The sequence below is a fragment of the Vanellus vanellus genome, assembly GCF_965231255.1.
Source record: "Vanellus vanellus genome assembly, chromosome: 2".
NCBI lineage: Eukaryota > Metazoa > Chordata > Aves > Charadriiformes > Charadriidae > Vanellus > Vanellus vanellus.
The window spans coordinates 45064410-45088165 of NC_138906.1; the positions used below are offsets into that span (position 1 = coordinate 45064410).

The window sequence follows — 23756 nt, forward strand, 5'->3', positions numbered from 1 at the left end:
AGCACACATGTGTCATTAGACAGATGTTGAAATAGGATGATGCATTCCTCTTTTTTATGTTTTCTTTTTCTTTTGGCAAGTACTGGACAATAACTCTTTAAAGTTGGGTATCACCACTTCTTCTAACACCCGACTATTCATATATTCCTGGAAGAAATCTGGAACTTCTTGAAGTTCCAAAAAGATAAAAATACTTAAGCACAGGTTAGCTGAGAAGGTTGCTGTTAAGAGGGGTGTAAGAATGGAAAAGAAACATTAGAACATTAGGCCACAGAATTGTTCTATACGACTGGTATGCTTTCAGTAGAGGGCACTTGCTTCTTGTCATCTAGATCTGTCCTCTCTAAACTTTTTTGATTGTACGCCCCATCAGTAAAAAACTTCTGAGTGGGCAATCCCAATATATGTATATTTATTTATAAATGATATACATGTACCACTGTACTAGTATATAATGCACATTATGAAACACCAAAATAGAAATGAAAAAAGGATGAGATAAAGATGAAATAAACAGTACTTTAAAATATTTTTAATGTCATCAACGGTACAAAACCCTTCTTGCTCTAACAATATTAGTATTAAACCCAATGTTTTTATTGACAGCTATATGATTAAATATGCTTCATTATTTTTTAAAATCTCTGTTTAATACTTTGTGATACAACAATTCGAAGGTCTGTTTCTAAGTTCAGTTTATTTCAATACTTAGTTTTAATGGGTGTCACAGCTGAAAAAGATACCTCACAAAGATGTGTAGATCCCAGTGGAAGAAGTGCATTGTTGCCTGCACTTAATAAGATCGTTATATTCATTTCTCAATCCCATCCACAAGTTTTGCAAAGGTTTTGCTTGAAATTGGGCTAGTAAATGACCCATCTTTCCTGATGTTGATCAGTCGTTCTTGCAAACTAATCAGAAGGTGTTGCACATTTATATTTTTAACAAATAGGTTCAAAACCCACTGAAATTCTCATTTGGAAGACTTCTAAATAGATTAGAAAATTCTGTTTCTGTCCTCTTAAAGTGTACAGATATGAGAGGTTTTTATAGGGAACATACTTACATTGCATTCAGCAACAAAACATATCACATAACGAGGGGAACATATCCAAACTTCTGTTTTCAAAATGCTTTCTCCATAGCATGAATATCTTTTGAAAAGTGGTTACTTTATCACTCATTGTCAAAACATCAGCTTCACCTTGAAGGGGCATATGAAGTGTGTGTATTATTTGGAAATACCTGCTAGGTAGTAAACTACTCACAGCCACCTGTCATTACCAGAAAGGTCAGCACATTTGGAGCACTTGTCTTTCTGTAAAGGAAAAATGTGTAAAGTTTGACAACTCTTTTAAGTGCTTTGCTGCAAGATAACCAGCGAAACTCTGCATGATACAAGAGCTTTTCATGGTCACTCCCCATCTCATTACGAAGTCTGATAAAGATGCTACTATTTGAAGGGCTTGTTTTTATGAAGTTAACCACATCGATGTCATCCTGTAGCACTTTGTGCACTCCTGGCTCCAACTTCTTGGCTGCAACAGCTCGCCGGCAAGTGATGCTGTGAAGGAGTTCCACATGCGGTGCTATGCAGGGTAAGGTAACCTTACCCTGGAATCCCTTTTTTATTCCAGTCAAAGCAGCTGGTCTGGCAGTAGTTATTCTTGCAGTTTTTCCATGGAACATTGTTTTTTATTAAAGAAGCCATTTCCCATTGAGACTATATCTTCTCTAATACAGCTCTCCTTTAGTGGCTCACAAAAGAAGAAAAAAAAGTTCTTTATGCATTTCATTATTGAAGTGCAAATCCTGTAACCTGAGAGAAGTTAGAAACATCTGTACTTTCATCCAACTGTACAGCAAACCTCCCACACTGTTTAACTTGTTCTAATACTTGTTTTTTCAAATCTTCATCAGTGTCTTCTGTGCATCTTCCAACAGTATTTGCTGACAAAGGGGTGTGTTTTAGTTTGTTGCCATATTGTTTTACGTGTATTATTTCAGTGTTTTTATCATGGCAGGAAGAACAGTTGTTTCCCCAGTGGCATGTGGCCTTTTTGTCTTTCACTATTTCTTAGGAAACTTCAAAGGAGGCTTCTAGACATTTATCACTAGGTTTAGCGTCAAGTCTAGTAAAAGCAGACCAGCATATTTTCAAGCAGCTGCTTTTATGGGCTCCCCAAAATACACAAAGGAGAAGTGTCATAACAATTTTGAGATGAGCAAATGGTAAAAGAGTTGGGAATATCTGCCAAAGAAAAGTGGCATCACTTGACAGGTACTTCCAGTGCTGCCAGGAGGACTTAATACACCTTTTTGTCATTTGAATGATAGTTGAATCATTCTTACTTTGAACTCTATACCTGTTGGGGAAAAAAATGAAGAGGAAAAGCAATTACAGTACTGTGGGTCATTGAAAGAGGACATCAGTTAATATTTTGGGAGCATGCTATTTGTATAATGTTCTTCAGGGGTAGACCAAAGGGGTGTGTGGGTGTGTTTTTCTCCTCTGAACTTTCGTGTGAGACAAGGGATTTCAGCATCTTAACTTTCTGTGGCAGCAGCCAATATTAAAGATTCTTGAGCTGTGAGTTGTGGACCATTACGTTGCAGCTTCTACATGGTTTTGCTTCCATAAATTTTAAAGCAAAATGCTACTTTTTTTTTTTTGTGGTGTTAGACAAAGCTATATTTTTTTTTTCTTCTTTCTTCTGAGTAGAATTCAGCTGTGTATCTTTTGGAAAATGAGATTTGTGGATGCATCTGTCTCCCCGTCATTCCTCTGTCACCTGTAAGGCAGGGTTGATCAAATTGTGTGGAAGTTAGAGGTGGAAACTGAATATTTCTGATGCAATTTTTATGAAAAAATAGACAAGCAAAACCAACATTGATATCCGTATTAAAAAATAAATGGTAGCATTTTGTTGTACACCTTTTAATCTGGGCAGGGGGAGGGGAGAGACCAAACCACGGGAAACGAAGCTTAAGCAGTTTTGTGAACAAGAGAATTTATTATCTCTTAAATCCATTGTGAAATTACTCCTGGAATAAATTTGTCTTGTTAGTACACAGGGATAGGTGTTAATCAGAGTAAATAGGCTATGGTTTTTATGCTGTAAACAGTAGTAAGCTATGAACATAAGCTGTGTAATTAAGTAATCAAAACTCCTGCAATCCAGTTTGTGTGCTACAGAGTGCACACATGTGCATGAAATTGTGCTGTTTACACTAAGTGGCATAGCTACTCATTTAATTTGCTCTCAATGTAGGATTTTTCTGCTTTATGTTAATTTTGTTTGAACAACTCCTATTAATACACCTTTGTTTCATTTTGCCTTCAAGAAATTGTGGTAAATGTATTGTTAATATAGGAAATAAAGCTATTCTACAAGTATGGGCCTTTACAATTTGCTCGATCATGCTAGGTTCATATGTGTCCCTACGGGGAGCCCCTATAGATTCAATAGTGCTCTGCATGAGTATGGGAGTCCATCTGTATACAGTCCGTTACCTTAGCCTGCAGCTATACCACCTAGAGCTGTGTGCTTATCGGAGCTAATAATGCAAGTAATGACAGCCTGTCCAGCACGTGTTCAAGAGCTATCCAGGGAAAAGAACCCCCAAGGGTTAAAACATAAATAAAAAATAAAGGTTTTGTTAACTCAAGAGGTGATCCTGCTACCCTAGCACGGTTAAGTGGGTGACCCATTGCTGTGCTTGGTTGTTCGCCTTCCAGAGTAGCTTAGAGATGCAATAATCACAAAAATGTATCCATCTAATATTTTTTTAAGAACAATTAAGTATTGATTCTGGTTGTATTTCATTTCACTTAGATTATTTAAATTTACTTTGAACTTTTTTGGATTGTTCTAGTATAGTTCTTGTGCGTGCTGCTTGTTTCTCAAGAATTTAGTACATCTCAGTTGCAGAATCATTTCTGTGTGTTTAAGATTTTCAAGCAGTTTTTCAGTGAAAATAAATATATTAGTAATTTTGTTAAGAGGGTAAAACTAGTGCAAAACACTAGTCAATTTTCCATGACCATTATGTAAATATGCTTTATTGTATTAATATCCATGTACTGTATTTATGTGAAATTGTGGGCTATTATGGGAGTATCAGAAGTGTTGTAAAAAACAAGCAAACAAAAACCCCAACAACATTGTCATACAGGAACTTTTCATTGTATTTGTACAAACTGAAATAATATTAAATCCATGTATTTCTGTATCAGTGTGTCCTTGGCATAGAAAAATACGTGCTTTCGAACTGAAGTAGCTAAAAGGAATATTTATTTGCCACTGCCTCATCTGTTGCTTTGATGAAATAATTTCTTAAGCAAGCTGTTTTCATTTAAAATTATCAAGTTTTTTGCTTTAATTTCCAGTTACAAAATTTTAATTTGAGTAAACTTATTTAAAGCAAAATCATAGCAAATTTCAGGAAACTGAAGTAAGCATTTTTCATCAGAAAGGTTATCTTTAGCTTATCAAAACTTCTGTAGTTTCATCTAGCTGTGCTGTGCTTTCCATGACTACTCTCTGCTCTGAAACTAGGGACACCCACTAAAAAAAACTGCAAGAGCTTTGGTTGATCTTCATCATCTCTGCAGACATGTTTGTTCCATTTCTTAAGAGCACTTACTCTGCTGTTCAGAGTTACCTATTCTGAAACTTAACTTGATGGGTTTAGGTAGAGAAGAACTATTGACGGAAATATACAAACTCTAAGGATTGTACACTCAGTTCAGTTTGATTTTGGGTTTCTTGGCTTGGAAAAGAGAAACAGCTGACTGACAGGTTGTAGGTTTGGACCCTGAAGAAGTTGTTTTAAGATGAGATCCCAAAAAGAAATTACTGGATCACTGAGTCAGTAATGAAATCATATTTTTGTATTATGCTTGTTGTAGATGTTTTGTGTATTTGTTGTATTACAAAGCAATTCTGCCCACCTTCCAAAACCTCACAGTCTTTTATTGTTCTGGGAGAAAAACAGTCTTGTTCCAGAGACAAGGGATTTTAATGCTGAACTTTTTTCCTCTAAATTTTGTTGTCTACTACTGATACATGGTCTGGGTTTGGGCTTTTCAAGGTCACCAAGAGTGACTTGCAAATGTCTACTGTAATTGTGACTTATTTGTAAGGCTCCCAGGTTTGTGTAGGAAACTGAGCTACACACTTTTCAGGGTGAACACGGGGATAGAGAGTTCAAATCAGCCTGGTTCTGCCATTAGGAAGCCAGTGAAGTAAGGGGAACAATTTGGATGATTGAAGACCTGATCCTGCCAGTGACTGTGAAAACAAGAATGTGGCCATTTCTTATTTGAAGCTTGTTGTGGGAGATAATAATTTGGCCAAAATGACAAGATTTTCTGTTTGGTTGGGTGGTTTTTTTGTGTTGGTTGGTTTTTTTTGTTTTTTTTTTTGGTTCTATTATCCATAGAAACCGTGTAATTAGGGCAACTGGATTCACATTGCTGAAAAAATGCCTGATACTTGGCAAGGCTTTAAAAAATGGTTTGGAAAGTGTGGCTGGAAAAGGACATTTCCAAGCAGCCACCCTCCTCCCATTCTCCAGTTTCCCCATTAGCCTGCTCTTCCTCAGGGCTCATGTTGATACTTAGTGAAAATGATGGGATACAACACTACTGCAGGCTTCTCTACAGTAGAGCATGACCAGTGTCAACCAGAGTTTTGATAATGTGCAGTTACTCAACAGTCCTGTCACTGACATTATCTCTGTCCCCGTAGGGGCCACCTGCTCTAGACCATGACCCTTACACCTGACACATCAAGGCCCATAAAACCAAAGAAATTTCTGATTGAACTACATGTGATGCTGCATATTTAAATTCCCAAGCACACCGCTAGATATTCCTTCTTAAAAAAAAAAAAAAGTCGTTATATATACTTTCTTAACAGAAATGCAGATAATGAAATGTGTGAAATACTTAGCAAATTTCAGCTTGATGTTACTCTATGGTATTGCTCACTTTCCTTTGTGTTGCAGGCCAAGTTCTGTTAATTGATGCAAACCCTTACTGAATGCTGGGGGAGGATTAACCTGTTGGTACCTGCAGCCATGGTTCTGAGGTTGACACTGGCAGATGCTAAGACTGATAGTAGTGAGAAATTACATGACAGCTCATGTTTAAAAATTTTGATGAGTCTTACTTTCTTGAAGCAAATTAAAACTGAAATCACCATTTATACCTGACCTTCACTCATCTGCAGTGCTTCATTGTGAAAATATAGTCCTTAGAATGTTTTTTTTTTTTTTTTAATTCACATATTTTAGGAGGATCTGGTAATACATTGATCTTCTAATTGACCAAAGCAAAAACAAAAGATCAAGTAACTGATAAAAATCAGTGAGTTAAGATGACAGCTCCTGGTAACTTTTTTTTAAATTGAGCTGCTGTGACCAGAAATTGCTTACACATGCTTGTGTAAGCAGTTGTTCAGAGTTTGATGGAAAGCCAAGATGTTACATGGGAGGAATCATAGATTTTATGACTGGAATAGCCTTCTCTTATGAGGATGAAAAAAGAGTGTTGCCTTATCACCTGTAACTTCATTTTTGTGAAAGGAAAGTTAATATAGTTTGAGAACATAGGTTCAATCCAGTACAAAACTGCAGGTGGAGAAGGGGAGAAAAATGTTATCCTCTGTTGCTGTATTTATTATCTGAATATTAAAGTACAGTATAGTCATATTGTATGTGACCCCGTGACCCTATATGAAGCTGTTGAGGTTACTGTTGTACATGTTGTGCACTTGTCAGTTATTTAAATTACTTTAGATGTTTTGATAGTGTTCATCTATGTTTAGTACTAGTAATAAATTACTACGTGTATTTCCCTGGCTAGCGTTTCTTAAGAGTAAGATGCTTAATTTTTATATGGTGTTCCTGTTTGCACACAATAGCTTTTATTTTGAAAAAATTATTTAGCTTTATATATTTCCAATGAACATTTACTCTCATCACATTTAACTATGTGAATTAATACAGTCTCTAGAGGGATTACGGTATATTGAGCTTTACTCCAACAAACTGGGCAGAGGGAACAGCTATATGTAAATTACAATTTGAAGAAATGAGATCCTAGATCTCATGGTCTTTTTTTTTTTTTTTTAATGATGCTTACAGCATTAACTACCCTAAGCTAATTTAGGGGATTTTATAGAAAAGAAATATGAGAGTGTATTGTGTTGCTTGGTGATGAAAATTTTAAGTATTCTAACTAGTGTTAGGACTTCGAAGAAAATGTTCGGGCAGGGAACTCGCCCCATTTGATTATTTTTTTTTCTTCCCCCCTCCATGTCATTTCAACCCAGCTGATGACAAGAAATGGGTCAGACTGCTAGCTTTACCACTGCAACTTAGTTGTGTGGGGTTTTTTATTTTTTTTATTAGGGAATGGAACAGCTTTTACAGGGACAAAGAGAAATGAAATCACTTTCAATGAAAGAAAGAGGCCTCATTATAGCCACCAACAGCAGTTATTGACAGCTACACTTCCTATTAACAAGGAGCATTTAAGAGTTTGGCTGTTGGATCTTTGGACTTGATCTAATTTGCTAGCATTAATTAGTTTCTTTTGAGCACAGACACTTGGTGCTCACAGCTATAGATTTGGAGGACTAATTAGGACAGAAAATTGAACAGAATGGGGTAAGGCATTAACCTTCAACCATTACCAGCTGGGGCTCTGATAAAGACCACAGAGTCCAAATGCTCCTATTCATGCAAAGAGTACTCTAATGAATATCAATTTCAGCCAGGTTGCCATATCCTACAAACACCGTCTTAGTTTTGATTCTCTTACCTGTTGGAGATTTTTATGTATAGATACTAAAGTGATATTGGTAGTTCAGAGCTCATAGATAACAATCTTGATAAATTACCTATGTTTTGTCCATTCTTTCAATTTGGTTTTCTTAAGTTAGATATTTTACTGGTTTCTGGTTAAGATCCTGAATTTTAAATTGTTTTCCCTGCCCGGCATAAATATATTAACATACCATAGATTAATTACATGATGCTAACAAGTGATGATTTAAATAGAGGATGCCTGTATGTTTTTGGATTATTGTAGTGCATAGCAGTAATATCCATGACAAGAGCGCTGACCAAGCTCACTACTGAAGGCTGAACAATAGGATTGCTTCTTTTGCAGCTTTTATGATGAGATACAGTTGTTACATTGTGGTGTTAAGTTGGTGATCCAGTTTTAAGAGGAAAATTGTTCCTTCAGACTATGCATTGATAGTGTTTTAACATCTGCAGAGTGGAAGTACTTTAACTATATATAAAGAAAGAAGAAAAATAATTGCCGTTGCCCTGTTGTACCACTTCTTGGATTATCGGAAGTGTTGGACTTGACATTAGGATTCAAGGTCATCAGTTGTTTCTACCTGTTAGTCATATAACTGCTCTCTGACAAACTCGTCATCAAATCTGGATCATTGCTTCTCTCTTCATACGACTTCTGTACCTGGAAATTCCTTGCCCAGTGATGAGAAAAGTGTAAAAGTCTCTTCTTTGTCATCCTTTCTTCAAACTTGTTTCTTTCAGGAAGGACACGAGCATTAATGTCTATCCTGTGACTTTCAAAGAATTGAATCTGTTTGGGTTATGTCTGGTGTTTGGCTCTTTGAGGCTGAGATTGCCTTTTACGTGCTCTAATTATTTCCAGTTCTCCACTGGTAAGCTCTATACTGTTACGTTGAGTAGCTGGTTCTGTGTCTTAGGGTCCTGGTGAGGTCATTTTGGTGCAAGCTGTGAAAACCAAGAAATACAAATGTGCCTGTAGCTACTGATCTTGGGGTATTTTGTGGTATTTAGATCAATCCTTTGAGAACAACTTTTGCTGACTGTCTCTGAGGTGAGTGTCCATAGGATGGCAGCCAGTGGATAGGGGAGACATGGTCAAGTTCTCCTCCCGCCAAAACCAGGAGGCCGGGGTGGTTTTTGTTGCAGCTTCTTAGTAATACCAGGTTTGTATCTTTTCCTAGATGTTATATATGGTGGTTGCTGATTCTCATAGTTTTCTTTACCAATTGACAAGTCTTGATTCTTCTGTCAGTCATTCTTACTGCCAGCAAGTGAGGGCATACTTGTGTGTTTGTTTTTTTCTTTTTTTTAATCTATTCGTTGATGGTGGTGATAACCTACAGATATTGTAGCTTATGTATGAGTGTTACAGTATTGTGTTACTGTGGCATAGTTGCACATAGCAATGCATTGTTAATGGCAGTACATGTGACTTAACGGTAACTGTTATTTTAACTGTGTGTCCTTAATGATGTATTAAGTAGTTGCTTTGCAGTTTCTGATTATAAACCCTTCATAAATACCACATTCAACAGTAACACAGTTAGCACTTTGTGTAAATAAATCTAATACTTTTAAGAGGTCATGCTATATTCCCTTTGCATGTGTATAAATATTTATATTGTATATAAATTATGAATATTACCCCGGGGTTACTTTCACACAGAAAATAGGTTATTTTTCAACTGTTGAAGTCAGAATCTGTTGTGTAGATACCATTAGGTTCAGCAGTGGAAAAAAGAACTTAGTTTGGTCAAAAAAGTAGCTACTGTGTATTCAGAAATACAATAAATAGTGAGCTTTCAGATAGCCTACAAGTGGTGTATTGACCTTGTAAAGAACGTATGATATTCAGGGTAGGGTAATAGGGGAAAACTTCTGTTCATCATTTTTTAGAAAGTGCATGAAGTTGGCAAGTGTATTTGCCAAAGAAAATTGCTTATCCAAATCACGAAAACTGAAATTAAGTATTAATTCCAGTTGAGCTCAGTAGGAATCAGAATCAGTTGCAGGTTCATCTAATATGCTTTGAATTTATGAGACAGTGCATCATGAGAGTTGTAGTTTTGATCTCCATTGTTTCCTGTAGTCTGCAAAACTATACCTGTTGTACATATCTTTGGCATATTACAGGTCAGCAGAGCCAGTAAAAACAACAAGGGCAAGAATCACAGGCCTTACCAGGCAATAGGGAAATGCAAGTTAAAGTTGAAATACAATTTGGCAAACAAACAGACTTTCCACAAGATCTAAGTGTTGTCTAAGTGTTCTTCATGCTTTTTGATGTCCTGGAAATATCAGAGTGTGTTTAATGAAATCTCAAATTTTCATTCTGTTTTGGGGTGGAAACATTTTAAACTTCTTTTTCCATGTGAGACAGTAGTTCTAAAGATTGCTTAGTTTAAATTGAGTGAGTTGTCCATCCAGCACTTATTCTTTGATATGAAAGTTAATGGATCCTGTGATAACACTGACAATGCACGTTTTTTTTTAAAGTAGAAACAATGTTGTCTGTTGCTCAGTAAAACCACATTCTTGTACATTATTGTTCAGGTCCTTTTAATAAAGGCAAAATCCCCCTCTTTCCCACTGCCAAATTTAGTTTTGTTGCTATTGTAATTGTTTTCCAATAGTTGTCCCAATGGTGCTGCATTGGAAAAGAGTAGAGGGACCCATGCTCTGAAGAGCGTTCAACTTGCAGATCTGACGCTTGAGAAGGGAGTAAAGTTTGCAGTAGTAAAAGGTCAAAAACACACTCTACTGTCATCCCTCTGAATTTTATTTTTAGCAGTTTATCACCCTCAAACATAAGAAGAAAGGAATCTTGCAGAAAAGAGTGCCTGGAACATGTGCTGCCTAAGATCAGGATAGATACCTTTACATGAAGTGTAAGCATATGACAGAAGGCGAGAAGTGCTTTGCATGAGGAATTGAGCTGCAGAGCTAGTCAGAGGATGTGAAAGCGGATGGACAAAGAATACTAGAGCTGTAGAGAGTGTTGACGGTATGGATGAGGCTTTAAATTTATGATCAGGGAGCAAGAAAAACAATTTGGCTGCTGTATTCTAGATTTGAGAGGGATACTAGTAAAGGATTTGAAAGGAATCACATATGTAAGGGATGGAAGGTAATCATTCTGATGGCGTAATGAGTAGGAAAGAAACTTACATTAGGAATTTTGAAGCAGATAGTTTAGAAGAGCAGTGCATGAAAATTTCCCTTGGATGGAGTGAACAGATTCTTTTCTTGATATCCACTGTATTGTGAAGGAGTTGAAATAGTTGTAGGGAATTTTGATATTAAGGGATCTGCCTTTTTACATTTTTCCTAAAATGAGTTTAAAGAAGGGTTTCTTTAAGTCTGAAATGCCTTTTTTTACTTCTAATAATCAAGTTCAGGATTTCCTTGTATATATTTTGTCACATATAACGTCTTGCACTTTATGGCCTTCTTTCTTCCTGTCTGTGATACGGAATCTCTCAAAGAAGTATCTAGTCATTCTTCTTTTTCTTCTTCTTCAATATAAACTAAATATGTCCTCTAAGCCTCCAGATCAACAACATACTTTAAGGATATTTAAATAGTCCTTTTTGAAACACTAAATCATACAGTTTGCTTATGTGTATAAATTCATCATTATACTTGCATTCCAGGCTTGATACAGGTTTCTTTGTTTCTTGGTAACAGAAATATCCTATACGCTTTACTGTAATGGGATGCTCATGAAGTTGGTGAAAATGCATTGCAAACATGTGGCTTGAGATGTAGTCTCATCTGTGGCTGTAGACTGTCAATCTAACCTTTTAAAAGTCATTTTATGGAGATGCAGCTTGTGTTGGCAAAATTACTTCTGAATGCTATTGTTTAATAGGTGGGAAATGTATAGGAAGTGTATTATGTGAAAGAACGTAGGAGAGAGTTGAAAGCAGGACTTCTTGAGGTAATCTGCACTAGTGTAACTGTGCTTTAATAGCATTAGCTTCAATTCTGTGACAAAGTTGTCAAACCTGAGTGCTCTAGAAAACTACCTCCACATTGGGAGACACGTTCATCAAGCGTAAGAGGAATGCAGGGCTGGAAAGGAATTTTAGAAGACGCTTTGGTACATCATCTTCTCTTGTGGCCTTATCTAGTATGCCTGTGCTTGTCCTGTATGCCTGTGTTTGTCCTGTAATCTGGTTAATGTTGCAGCTTCTATAGACAGGCTCTTCCAATGCTTAGTTATTTTTTACTGTTCAAAGAATGGGTTTTGGTTTTCTAAGTTTTGGGGTTTTTTTAATGTCTGAACTAACTTTTATTGGTATATCACGGCATTTATGTTCTCAGACATTGGGCAGGTTCCCAGTAGTGGTCTGAGTAAAAGCAACACTTTGAATGGGAGAAACAGGACAATCTGATTTAGCTGAAAAAGGCAAAAAGGGAAAAAAGAAAAGGGAAATAAAAGGCTTGCTCGGTAACCATCCTGGAAAACTGTTTCTACTGCTGAGTCCCTAAGATGGCTTAGTGAAGGTATTGGACCCTGAGATTCCAGAGTTGTTTTCAGGAGCATGGTAAATTTAAAACAAAAACCCCAAACAACCTTAATGTCACAGTGTAAAAAATTACTTTTAAATTCACAAGGAGAACTAGTGCTTTCAGGTCAAAGAAAGTGATATCTAGTAAATGAGTGACCATGGTCTGCAACTTCAGATATTATACTTTGTTGCCCGTTACTTTTTTTTCTGCCTTTGGGGTTGTAATTTTCTACAGTGAATCTGACAGCCTAGTCAAAATAATTCATAAGGCCAATGATGAAAAGTATTCTTTATTTTTTCTGGTGTAAATAATCTTTGTCATTCCTCATCTGTCATGATTTCCTCCTCTTGATTCTTTTTGTGTTTTCTGAGTGGGTTTTTTAATGCTCTTTGTTAATGTATATAAACTCTCCAGCTTACAGTGTGCCTTCTGTTCATTGTTTAAGAAGCATAACAGAAGTATAGTCTAAACATTGTTGAAGAAATTGAGCTCCTAAATATGGAAAACCCATGTGTTACAGGTTTTGCACAAGCATAAATTTGTCCATGATACCCATCCTAGATATGGCTCTAGAATGGTAATCTGGAGAAGACGGTGCCTGTCTTGTGTGCCATCCCATTTCCTACCCCAACAATGCAGCTTGCACAAAGTTTGGATGTGCAGGAAATGTTCCTCCTGTTTCTTTCCGGATTGCAAAGCACGTCAGTGAGAGAGAGATTTGAAAGCAAAAGTCAACACAGTTGAAGGAACATGGCATGCTGACTGTGACCCAGTCCAGCAGGGCAAGCACATAGACTGTCAGGGATTCAAATGGGCATATTCCTTCTGCCTGCTAGAAAGTTCAGGATAAAATTCTGCCAGGCCATAATTTACATTCTTATATTACTTTAAGGCACCGTTCTGCGTTATTATCTTTATGTAGGTTTCCACATGTATCTAGTTAATGAGCAGAAACTTGCTTTCCACAGAATGTGGAAAAGAGGAATATAAAATAATGTATACTCTTTGGGGTTATATAACCAAAGATTTAATTACTGATTAATCAGTAATTAACTAATTAATCTTTAACGGGGTTCTAACAGCGTACAGAGCTTCTGTGGTGTCTTTGATGACTTCAATGTCCTACGTTTAAAATATTTTGGATTATCTACATCTAATGATGCTTCATTACTGTTGAGTAATAGTACTAATGGTTCTTCAGCTTTCTGTTTGTAATAGAGGTGTCCTCATCTTGTACTTTTGAAAACTATACCTGATTAAACTAGTTGGAAAATAAAAAACACATACATGTATATGTGATGGAATTTATTTTATTTTATACATTTAAAACAGCTTGAGAAAGTTTTAAGTCCTTTGTGAGGAGTGAGTGTTGTGTGGAAAAGAATCCTCTTGCTTCAGCAGGGCTATTGTGCAAGTTCATTTTCATCTGCTTCATCTGTTGAGTAACTATGAAACTCGACCAGTTTTAAAACAGGATATTGTTTGGGGAATCTGTTCTCTTCACTCTGCCATCAGATTCATGTAAATACTAGTTATTGACTGTACATAAACTTTTGAGAAACATTAATTGTTGGGCAGAGAACACTTATGTTAATTACATCCCCCCAAAATAATTTTTTCACTTCTGTGAAGTAAGCTGTTTAACAGAGTTGGCAACTTTTGCTTTAGTTGCATTCTCCCAACAGATTAGTAATTCAGATGAATAGTTCTGGTCTCATCTTTTTCTCTTCTGGCCTTGCCGTTTAAATATCATTTCAGGAAAACATGGCATGTGATTTTTAAATTTTTTTTATTTTCCCCTAAGTTAAATATGCTAGTTCCATTTTTTTCTGGATAACTACTTACAACACAAATGTGCATTTCTGTACCTGAATTGAACTACTCATTACTGCTGTTTGTTAATGAAAGGTAGGATTCCATGTTGGATTTTTAAATACAAAAATATATTATCGTCTCTGTGGAAAACTGCTGATTTGAGAACAGAATGAAGTTCTCTTCTAAATGATAACTAGTTTCACTTAGGAAACCAGTGCAACGTTTCACAGGCAATTCACAGGAGCTAACGAGGAGAGGAGCTATGCTGGACCTTGTTCTTACCAACAAGGAGGGGCTAGTGGGGAATGTCAAGCTCAAGGGCAGCCTTGGCTGCAGTGATCATGAAATGGAAGACTTCGAGTCTTGGAGACTTATGTCAGCTCTTTGAACGAATTTATGATTTTCTGTTAAGTCATGTAGGATGGGAGACATTTCATCCCAGTTCTAGTCATCTGAAAGTTGTGTGGTCTAAAACAGTCATCCTATTTAAATCTCTTAGGTGGGACCTAACTGCATTCTGGAAGTACATTGCACGCATGCTCTCTCTGTTTTGTGCCAAGGCAACAAGAAGGAGAGCAAGGTACTTCCAGAATCAGCTTTAGGTGAGACATGTAAATCTTAGGTGGCTAAAATTAGCTAAAGTGAATTCTACCAGCAGTCATTTTTAGTCTCTGTTCACATGTGTAAATGAGGATAACACCATATATGAAGGAGCACGGTCATGGTCAGTGCATATGTGGCATTGCTTATGTGGTATGCATAAAGCAAGGACGGCTATGCTGTGAATTTTTGTTAGGGCATTTGATCTCCTGCAAAAGCCGTGTAGAAACCCTTGGGCTTTGTGAGCATTTGGTAAGAATTACTTTGAGCTGTTTTTTTTCCTCCCTATCTCAGGTTGCTTCCACATTGCTTGGGAGTCCCATTGATTTGTTAGTGCCTCCTCTACCGTTAAACACCAGTGTGTCTGCAGCTTCTGTGCAGATGTGGGCTGGCAGGATAGTGAGTCCCTTTCAGGACACACCAAGATTTGGTGGAAAGTAGGGGAAAGGCAGTTGATGCCTGCTACTTCATTACAAACAAATCTCAGCTGTACACTGGAGTTACCAATTTTAAAATTTGGGGAGAACATTTGGAACCGAATGAAGGCTTTTTACTTTTATGGCCCAAAATCCCTTTTTTTTTTTTTTTTTTTTTTTTATTTTCCATTCACCACTAGCAGCAGGCCTGGACTCTAGTTGAAGGCTGAAAAATAAGTGAAATTATTTTCCATACCTAATTTGATATCTTTCCTGTTTCATTGCTTTTTTTTTTGACGCCAAGTATTTATGATATATAAGGCTGAAATCATAGCACTTAGGGGACAACAGGCAAATAATCCCAACAGTATAAACTTAAATTCATAAATCTGAGACTTGCAACCAGCCTGCTGTACAAGAAAACAGATGCCACTCAATAAATTAATACTAAGCTGAATAATAAACAAGATGTATTGTTAAAGGTCTTTAATGCAAAGAAAGTGATTTCAGACTTTCATATGCTTGTTTTCTGTCTTTGTTTAAATGAGGCCCTTGCATGTGTTTTCTTTATTGTTCCCTTTTGCACACATTTGAGCTTTGTTGGGTTGAGAACTCAGTCTCTGGTTGGGCAGCGGTGATTAACTTACACTAAATAGGCAGCAGTAATGTGATTTGAGAATGAAAAGGATTCATTTCTTTTAAATGAGGGGAAAAAAACTAAGGTTGAAGGAAATAGTTTACATAATCTGTAAACTAGTTAAGGAGCTGAATATTTATGCAGGTTGAAATTGAAGCTTAGTTGCCCTCTAGGGGTTTTACATTAATACAGCATATGCTAGCTTTTGGGTGGGTTTTTTTTTCTTTCAGAATAAAGGTGAGAGAAGTCTTTGGAAAAACTTACATACTGACAAATCTGTGGTGGTGGAGGCATGTGTACATCTGTATTCAGTGAGTAAAGCTCATTTAGTTGACAACCCAGAAAATGGAAGAAAGATTTTTAGCCAGATTATGTTCTTGTAATTTCAGTGTACCAGTGGAAAAGGTACTCACAGTCATCCAGTCGTAGCATTGAGAGGTCTCAACCAGGAGTGGCCCTTACATAGAAGTCGCGATACACCCCAAAGAGCTTTCAGTCCTAAGTAGACATGGAAGACAAAAGCTTACATGGGGATGTAATGGTGCTGCTGAGAAGGCCATGGTAATGGCGGCATTAAGACCCTCAGTAAGTTTCTGCTTGTGTCCTAGCCACGGAATGCTGCTTTGAGGTCTTAGTGTCCTCAGCTGCTGCAGGGGTCTTCTGTCACATCTTGCCTTACAGCAGCTTAAGCCCTGTTTATGGATCCTGTGACTAAACTTGTGAGAAATGAACTTTTTCTTGTGTAGAAAGAAGTTTACAAAAACTGAGTAGTTCTTGTTTGTTTCGGTAGTATATGATATTTCATAAGAAATATCCTCGTGCCATGGGAAGAAGTGTGACTAAATGGCTGCTGAACTAAAGCCACATATATATTTCTCCTCATCTAAACTTTTAATGTCTTCTTTGCCAATGGCTTTGTAGCAGATGCATTGCTAACATTTGTTTGAAGGATTGCTAAATAAATTCTTTAAAGTGCAGTTGTTTTCTGAATATGGAATCCACATTTATTTTTGGTCTTTCTTTCATAACAGTGTTGAGACTATTACTCTAGAATTTCTTTGCATCAGAAACAAGATACTTGGATGCAGTTAAACAAGCACCTCCTGCCAAACTTGAGTACATGTGTGCATACAGCTTGGGGAACACAGTGTAGTCAACTGTCAGAATCCCCGAGGCTTCATTATACCAAACTAACTCTGGATTAGTGCAAATAAAGTCTATGGTGTTATACAGATTTTTATGCTGTTTGCCCATGAAGCCTTACACTGAAGAACAGTTTCTTTTTTTTTTGAGGGACTTCCGTAGCTGACGAAGATTTCCTGCTGCATTTTGTGGATTTGCCAAGGCTTGTTTGTAAATCCTCTGTCTATAAATATTTCCTTTTACTGTCTTCCAAATTATGACCTTTGCTATGGAGAAATGGCCACATATCTTAATTTCTCTATATAATCAGTTTTATTAATAGATCCCCTTATACATGTAGAATTCTTTGGCCTGGTAGTTTGATTCTGACAGCCAGTAGCATCACAGAAGCATCTGCTTGGTTATGTCTGCTGTATGCTTGAGCATGACATCGCAGCTTCAGCCTGGTGCTTCCTCCTCAAAACAAATGACTTTATCAAGAGAGATCTTACGTCATCAGTTCCGCCTTCTCCTGCTCGCTGATGCTTGATGTCCATGGCCAATCTGCCTGGGCAGTAAATGATTCCTGGAAGCTGTCCATTGGACCAAAAGACATGGTAGGTTAGAGGGGAGGGTGCATTGGTTGGTTTTAGGTTTTTTTTTTTTTTTTTTCCTCTCTTCCCTGATGAGTTTCCCCTCTGTGAGCAGAAGCACCTGAGCTGATTGCTATCTTTATGCAAGCTTTTGGTCCAGAACTGAACTGCTGTGTAAGTATGGTTGAAGTAAGCTGCAGGTCTTGTGTTGCTCTGAATAGACTTGGCCTCATCTGTTCAGTTTAATGTCTCTGAAAAGTTTGAAGAAAGTTTGTATTACTAGCCCGGGGAGGGTGTGTGGCGTGGGGGAGTTTCTGATCAAGGGGAGCATCGTAATTGCTCTGTTCTGGCAGGGCTGTGTGCAGTGCTCATAGCTCATGGAGGGTTTTTCTAGGACCTGGACAAAATACTGAGTTGTAGTGCTTTGTCAGTTGAAAGACCTTTTGTGCAAGAGTTTCAAAGATACAGGAAGAGTATGTTGGCTGGAATATTTGCTCTCTGGTACTCAGGCCTTTTTAGGTGTCTGGTTATTGCAGTCATTTATTTAAAACAAGTACTGATTTACAGAAGATGGAAGATAAGTTATACAGTTACTACCAAATTTCCAGATCTTGCTAACCTTTGGTAGCGTGCTTTCTTGTCACGTTGTTAAAACTCACTTCTTCAAAATCATGAAATGAATAGGGAAGTCTGAAATTCTGACTGCCTACGTAGTCAACGATGCACTTGCTTTTGAAAAAGTAATTATACATATTTTATCACACTGTGGCCACCATTGCAGAGCATCAAGTTACTCTTCAGTATATAGTTCAGAATATAGACACAGCACTTTTTTTTTTTTTTTCTGAAAAATTGCACTTCTGGTTCTGTCATGCTTACATATGCTGAATAGTACCTCATTCAGCAGGAATTCTTCCCACACCTCCACACCGGCATACAGTGAAGGCTAGTAATTTTATAAAAAAGAGAGAGACTAAACATATACAGCAAACTAAGGTAAGTACATGGTAGGCTGTTTTGGAGATGTTGGACTGATGGTTGGGAAGGAATATAGGATGAATGGGGAAGTCATTTCCTCTTTTAAAAGAGCATAAGTGTATTAATCTTTAATATTGTATCCTTGCTGGAGTAGGCAGAAGGCCTGAAATTTTGACCCCATCCTGTACACCCCATCCCACCCTCACCCTCCAGCTGGAACCATGAAGTCGATTTCACTTTTGCTTAGAGGATAATTTGTTTCATTCAGAGGAGGGAGAACTAATAATAATGATAAAAAAACCTTCGGTATAGGAACTTTGAGTAAAATCATGGTTTTGGAGATACAGTAAATTGAACTGAGGGGGGAAAAAAATATCCCCGAAATTGCACACTGTAAATTAGAGCTGGTGTCATGGTGGAATAGCTGTGTAATTACCTCTTCAGCAGTTACATAAATGACCTGCTCTATCTCCACCGTGTGGTAGAAGGACATTACTGCTATTTCTGTCACTCAGCGAATCTCTATCTTTTATAGATAGATTTTTTTTTTTTTTTTTAAACTTTGGAGTTCAGCTAAGAAGTCAGTCACTATGGGACAGAGGGAGGGGGATGTTGTTTCTTTTAATCATCTGTTATGCTAACTTCTCAGCTGTCCCTGCGTGGCTCAGCAGCTGCTGAAGGAGGTGGGAGGATAAGCAGCAGCGCGGCTACTCTCTGCAGCTCAAGTTGGATGCACTTGTTTATATAGAAGCAGGCAGTGACAGACAGTAGCCATGGGGGAACTTGCATTTGTTCCAGTTCTGCCTCTTCCAGCGCCTGGTATGGTAACGCTTGATGTCAGAGATACTTACTGCAGGGTGGGAGGAAAATTAGATCAAGTCAGTCTTAAAGGAAGCAGTTGTTTAAAAACAGTGCAGTTTAACTGGGTGGCTGTGCTCGTTGAGTGTGCTTTACCTGAAACCTTATACAGAAGCAAAGCCTGTACTTGACAAGAACACTCCTAAAGCAAGTATTTTGAGTAGACAAATCATGATTGACCCAAGTAAACTGTTTCACAGCAATGTGTTTGCTTAAAAGGATTTATTATTTTTTTGTAATTTCAATGGAGAGAGAAGGTGGTCTGCTTTTCATGACAAATCTGCCTGAATACCCTTGCAGATTGTCATCTTTGAGCACTTCTGCCTTGCCTGACAAGTACAGTAGCTGCAAAGCCTTATACATAATAGTTATGCCCTTGCTATTTCTCCCCTCTCTTCTAAGGACATAACCCTCTCCTTTGTACTTCTGTGCTCTGGGTGTCTTGCTTAGTCAGAGGCAGGAGGACTTGTCTCTTGGCTCTTAAAGAGCTGGGTTGCTGGAACTTACTTCATAAATGTGACAGTGTACTATACTTCTGTGTGTTTGGGGAAAAATACACACATATAAGTATGTACACATACAAAAAATGCTGACAAATCTGGAAATCCAGGATGGGAAATCGGATCAGGTCAAGCTTGTGCCCCCTATACTGAAGCTAACAAGTAGGTATTTCTCTGCATCATCTGTACCAAATATCCATTTACTATTGAAGTCCAAGTTCTGTTGAAATGCTAGTGACTAAACGCATATTGCTATTAAATTATGATAACCACAGCATCCCATCAGCAATCAGCAATAGTCAGGAGAGTATTACTGACATTTGAAGGTGTACATTTTTTAAAAATCATCTTTCCTGGCTCTGTGATTACATAGGAAAACGCTTTCTCTAGTCAAGTTTCATGCATGCATTCAGAATTCTTATTAAACTGAAAACTAACTTTAATCTTTCCACTGCTTGTCCCCCAGAAGTCATTTTGGTCAGATTTCATGTGTGCAGGACTGGTACAGAAACATAGAATGAGAACTGACCTATCCTTGTCCAAATGGCAAAACTGAGAGCTGCTGAAAATACCGTGAGATTGCATGTGTATATTTTTTTGTGAGTCTGCTTTTTTAACTCTAATTACATTAATCTGGCATATTTTTGCTCACAGTTTTAAGTATTTGTCTATTTTTTGTTAGTTGTACAGATTGGGTTGGCTTGCATTACTATGTTTGGCTTTGTTCCTCAGTCTTTTTTTTTTTAAACAAAACAGTTTTTCTTAAACCTGCTGCTTTTCAGTTTCATTCTCTGTCTCTTAGTGCTCATTATGAAATTAGGAAGAAAAGGTCCAACAATCTGCTGTGGACAAGTGTGGGTTAATTGGGACAGACAGAAGTACTTCCCTGCTGTTGTTTGGGGTTTCAGGATATACTTCTGACGCATATACTCAATTTTCAGTCCGAATGGGAGCAAATTTTAGACTACAGAGCATGTACAGTGAGTCAGGTGAGAGAGGTTCCCCCAGTGCAAGCCTCTGCATCATACAGGAATAGGACCGTGTATTTATTGTTCATGGCTTTCTTGGATTTATTTGTCATTCCTTGATGCTAGTTCCTCTTTTTCTCCAGAAATTTGGTCTTTAATAATTGTTGCGTTTGAAAACAACAGAAACCCTGCTAATGTTTCTGTAATAAAAAGTAGATCAGCAGCTGAGCAATGACTTCTGTTTTCAATTAAGTGATATTGGAGAATCCGTACATGCCTTACATGTGTTTTCAGAATTGGTGTGGTATTGCAGTTTCTAAAAAAACCCAACAAACACCACAAAAGAAAAATCAATAGGTTTTTTATAACTTTTGAAACAGAAAGTTTAAATAAGCTATTTATTTCCTATATTCATTTGAAAAGCCCCTTCTAAGACTTAATTCCAGAAAAGAAGTGCTCTTGCCATGTGTAAGCAGTTGACCAAACCCAGAAACGTAATAGCAATGCATTTAAGAGAGAAAAACTTTGAAGACTCTTGCGTCTAAGAGAAGGTAGATGACATTTACAGAGCAAGTGACAAAACCCAACCCCCAAAACGTTTTTTGTGCAGAGATCTGTCCAGAGTGCTTTTCCTCCCCACTGCTTTAGCCTATTCTACATCAGCTAAGGGATACTTTGAGGCCAATTAATTTTTGCAGCAGGATCTTGAAAACTCACTAATGAAAGAGGCATCTATGGTATGACACAAATAACCACAATTGCAGTAGCTGGGACTTCAGCAGAACTTAAGCAAGCTGGGGCAGATAGATGTTGAAGGAATTCAGGCTAGCATATGCCTTTTTGATATTGGGGTGTTTTTTTCCCCTTTCTTCCTTCTCTTCTCTTGGAGGCTTGTCAGTTTAGATCCACTGTGCAACTGATCATAAGGGTTTTGAAAGGCATGCGAGAACTTTATGGTTCAAGGTGTAAGCCAAGCTTACAGTTGATAGAAGTTAGGAACAAACTTCACTTGAGAAAATGTCTTTCCATAATGTAGACTTTCTGGCACCTTTTTCTAAAGCAGCTATTACTGGCTGCTGAGAAAGATGGTATACAGAACAAATGGGCCCTTTGTCTGATTCAGTATGTTATTTTCTCATCTCTAATTGTAAATGTCTCCTAAAGCAAAGTCTTCAGATTTGTTTCTAGGATATTGATAACACGTATTCTTTAGCCCAAGGCAATGTGTTTAGAGAAATAATTTCCGTTTTTGGGGGAAATATTATTCCTCTGCAGATCAGTGTTGTGCTGTCTGCCTTCCTGACAGTTCTCTCCTTCTGTACGTTCACCTCAATCATGAGACGAGTGACTTTTCAGCATTTCATACTAGAGTGCAAGAGATGCGGTAGTCTACTGGAGGATCCTCTGTTTGTATTGTGTACTTTAATACAAAGCTGTTTTCCATGCTGAGAGCGCACTGGTAAAGATTGGGCAGGAGGAGAGAGCTTTAAGACAGTGAATATCCCTTCCCTAAAATAGCCGGATTCCTGGAGTCATCATTTCTCCCCAGTCCTGTGTTGTCTGCTACTACGTCTTGATCATCTGCCCCAGGACAGATGCCCCCAGCAGTATGCTGGAGCTACAAAAGCTGAAATGGAGCAGCTTTTTGGGGGGGTGGTGATGGGTAGGAAAATGGAAAGTATATGATTATTTTTATGTTACAGCAAATGAATATTTGTGGAGACAGAGTATTTGATCTGATAACAGAGGTTCACTTGAAAGAATCAAGGTTATTTTATGTCAATTTTCTCTTTGCCCTATATAAGATGCATTTAATTATTTCATGCTATCTCCCTCTATTCAAATTAATCTGTCTTATATATATTGTTGCTCAAATTAGAATAATTCTTTAATCAGCTGTGTTATGCATGCCATAGTAGACTAGAATAGGAAAGCTACTCCTGGCATACTGACGATGCATGTATTTTATTTGTTATTGTAATTTAAAAGTAAAATCAGAAATATTGATTTCTACTTGACTGGAGAGATGATTTAGTTTGAATATCAGACTGATCTTAATCAGGTGAGAATTAATTGAGTTGGAGGTATTAGATATTCAGTGATGTTAACTGAACCATGATCAATCTACAGAGAAGCTTTCTTTTGTACTGTGTTAGAAATATCAAATAGCTCATACACTACAATGTAAAACAATCTTTTCATGTTCATCCTGCTACTTCCTCTGGCTCATTAAATCCACCAGTAATCTGTTCTGTGCATACTGAGTAATCTTCAAAGTAACAAGCTAATAAATCACAATTTAATACAAAATTAAAAGCATAATGACTTTGCCATAAAATCTTGCTGATGTTTTGTGTCACTTTAATGTTTTTGTACACAGTTTACAAACAGATTTTAAAATCTTGTCCTTGTTTACATTTTAAAGGGAACTGTTTCCTCTTCCTTCCAGCAGTGCCCCCCGAATCTCTATTGATACTTGGGCATCTTTTCCCCACCCAGTGGCAGAGCTCAAGGAAGACCCAAACATTGGACAAAACTATTTCCTCTTTTGTGTAAAGAAAAAAACCTACCCCAGGAATGGGACGTAAGCCTGGTCTGGATCATGATACAAGCTTTTTTTTTTTTTTTTTTTATTTTAAGAGTGTGATAGCAGTATCATAAGTGTTGAGAAAATATAAATGGTGAGATAACACCTCTGTAGGACTTTCTCTTAAGTAGTAAAATTGTAAAGTCTTTAAATAAACTAGAGCCAGACCCGAGAGGATCAATTTATCTCGATAATGGGGAATATTTCATTTATTTTGTGTACAAGAACATCAGCAAAACAGGTACATAATTAGGTTTAATAAAACTGCAGTTCTAATATTATATGAACTGCACAACATTTTGCAATATGAGTCTATGAAAGTGCCAAG

At 37.3% G+C, this 23756-nt stretch overlaps 1 protein-coding gene across 1 annotated transcript in view; it reads left to right on the forward strand.

Moving 5' to 3' along the window:
- Window positions 1-23756, forward strand: part of CMC1 (C-X9-C motif containing 1) — a 47267-nt gene that overhangs the window by 14156 nt on the left and 9355 nt on the right. The gene's annotated exons all lie outside the window — the stretch shown is intronic.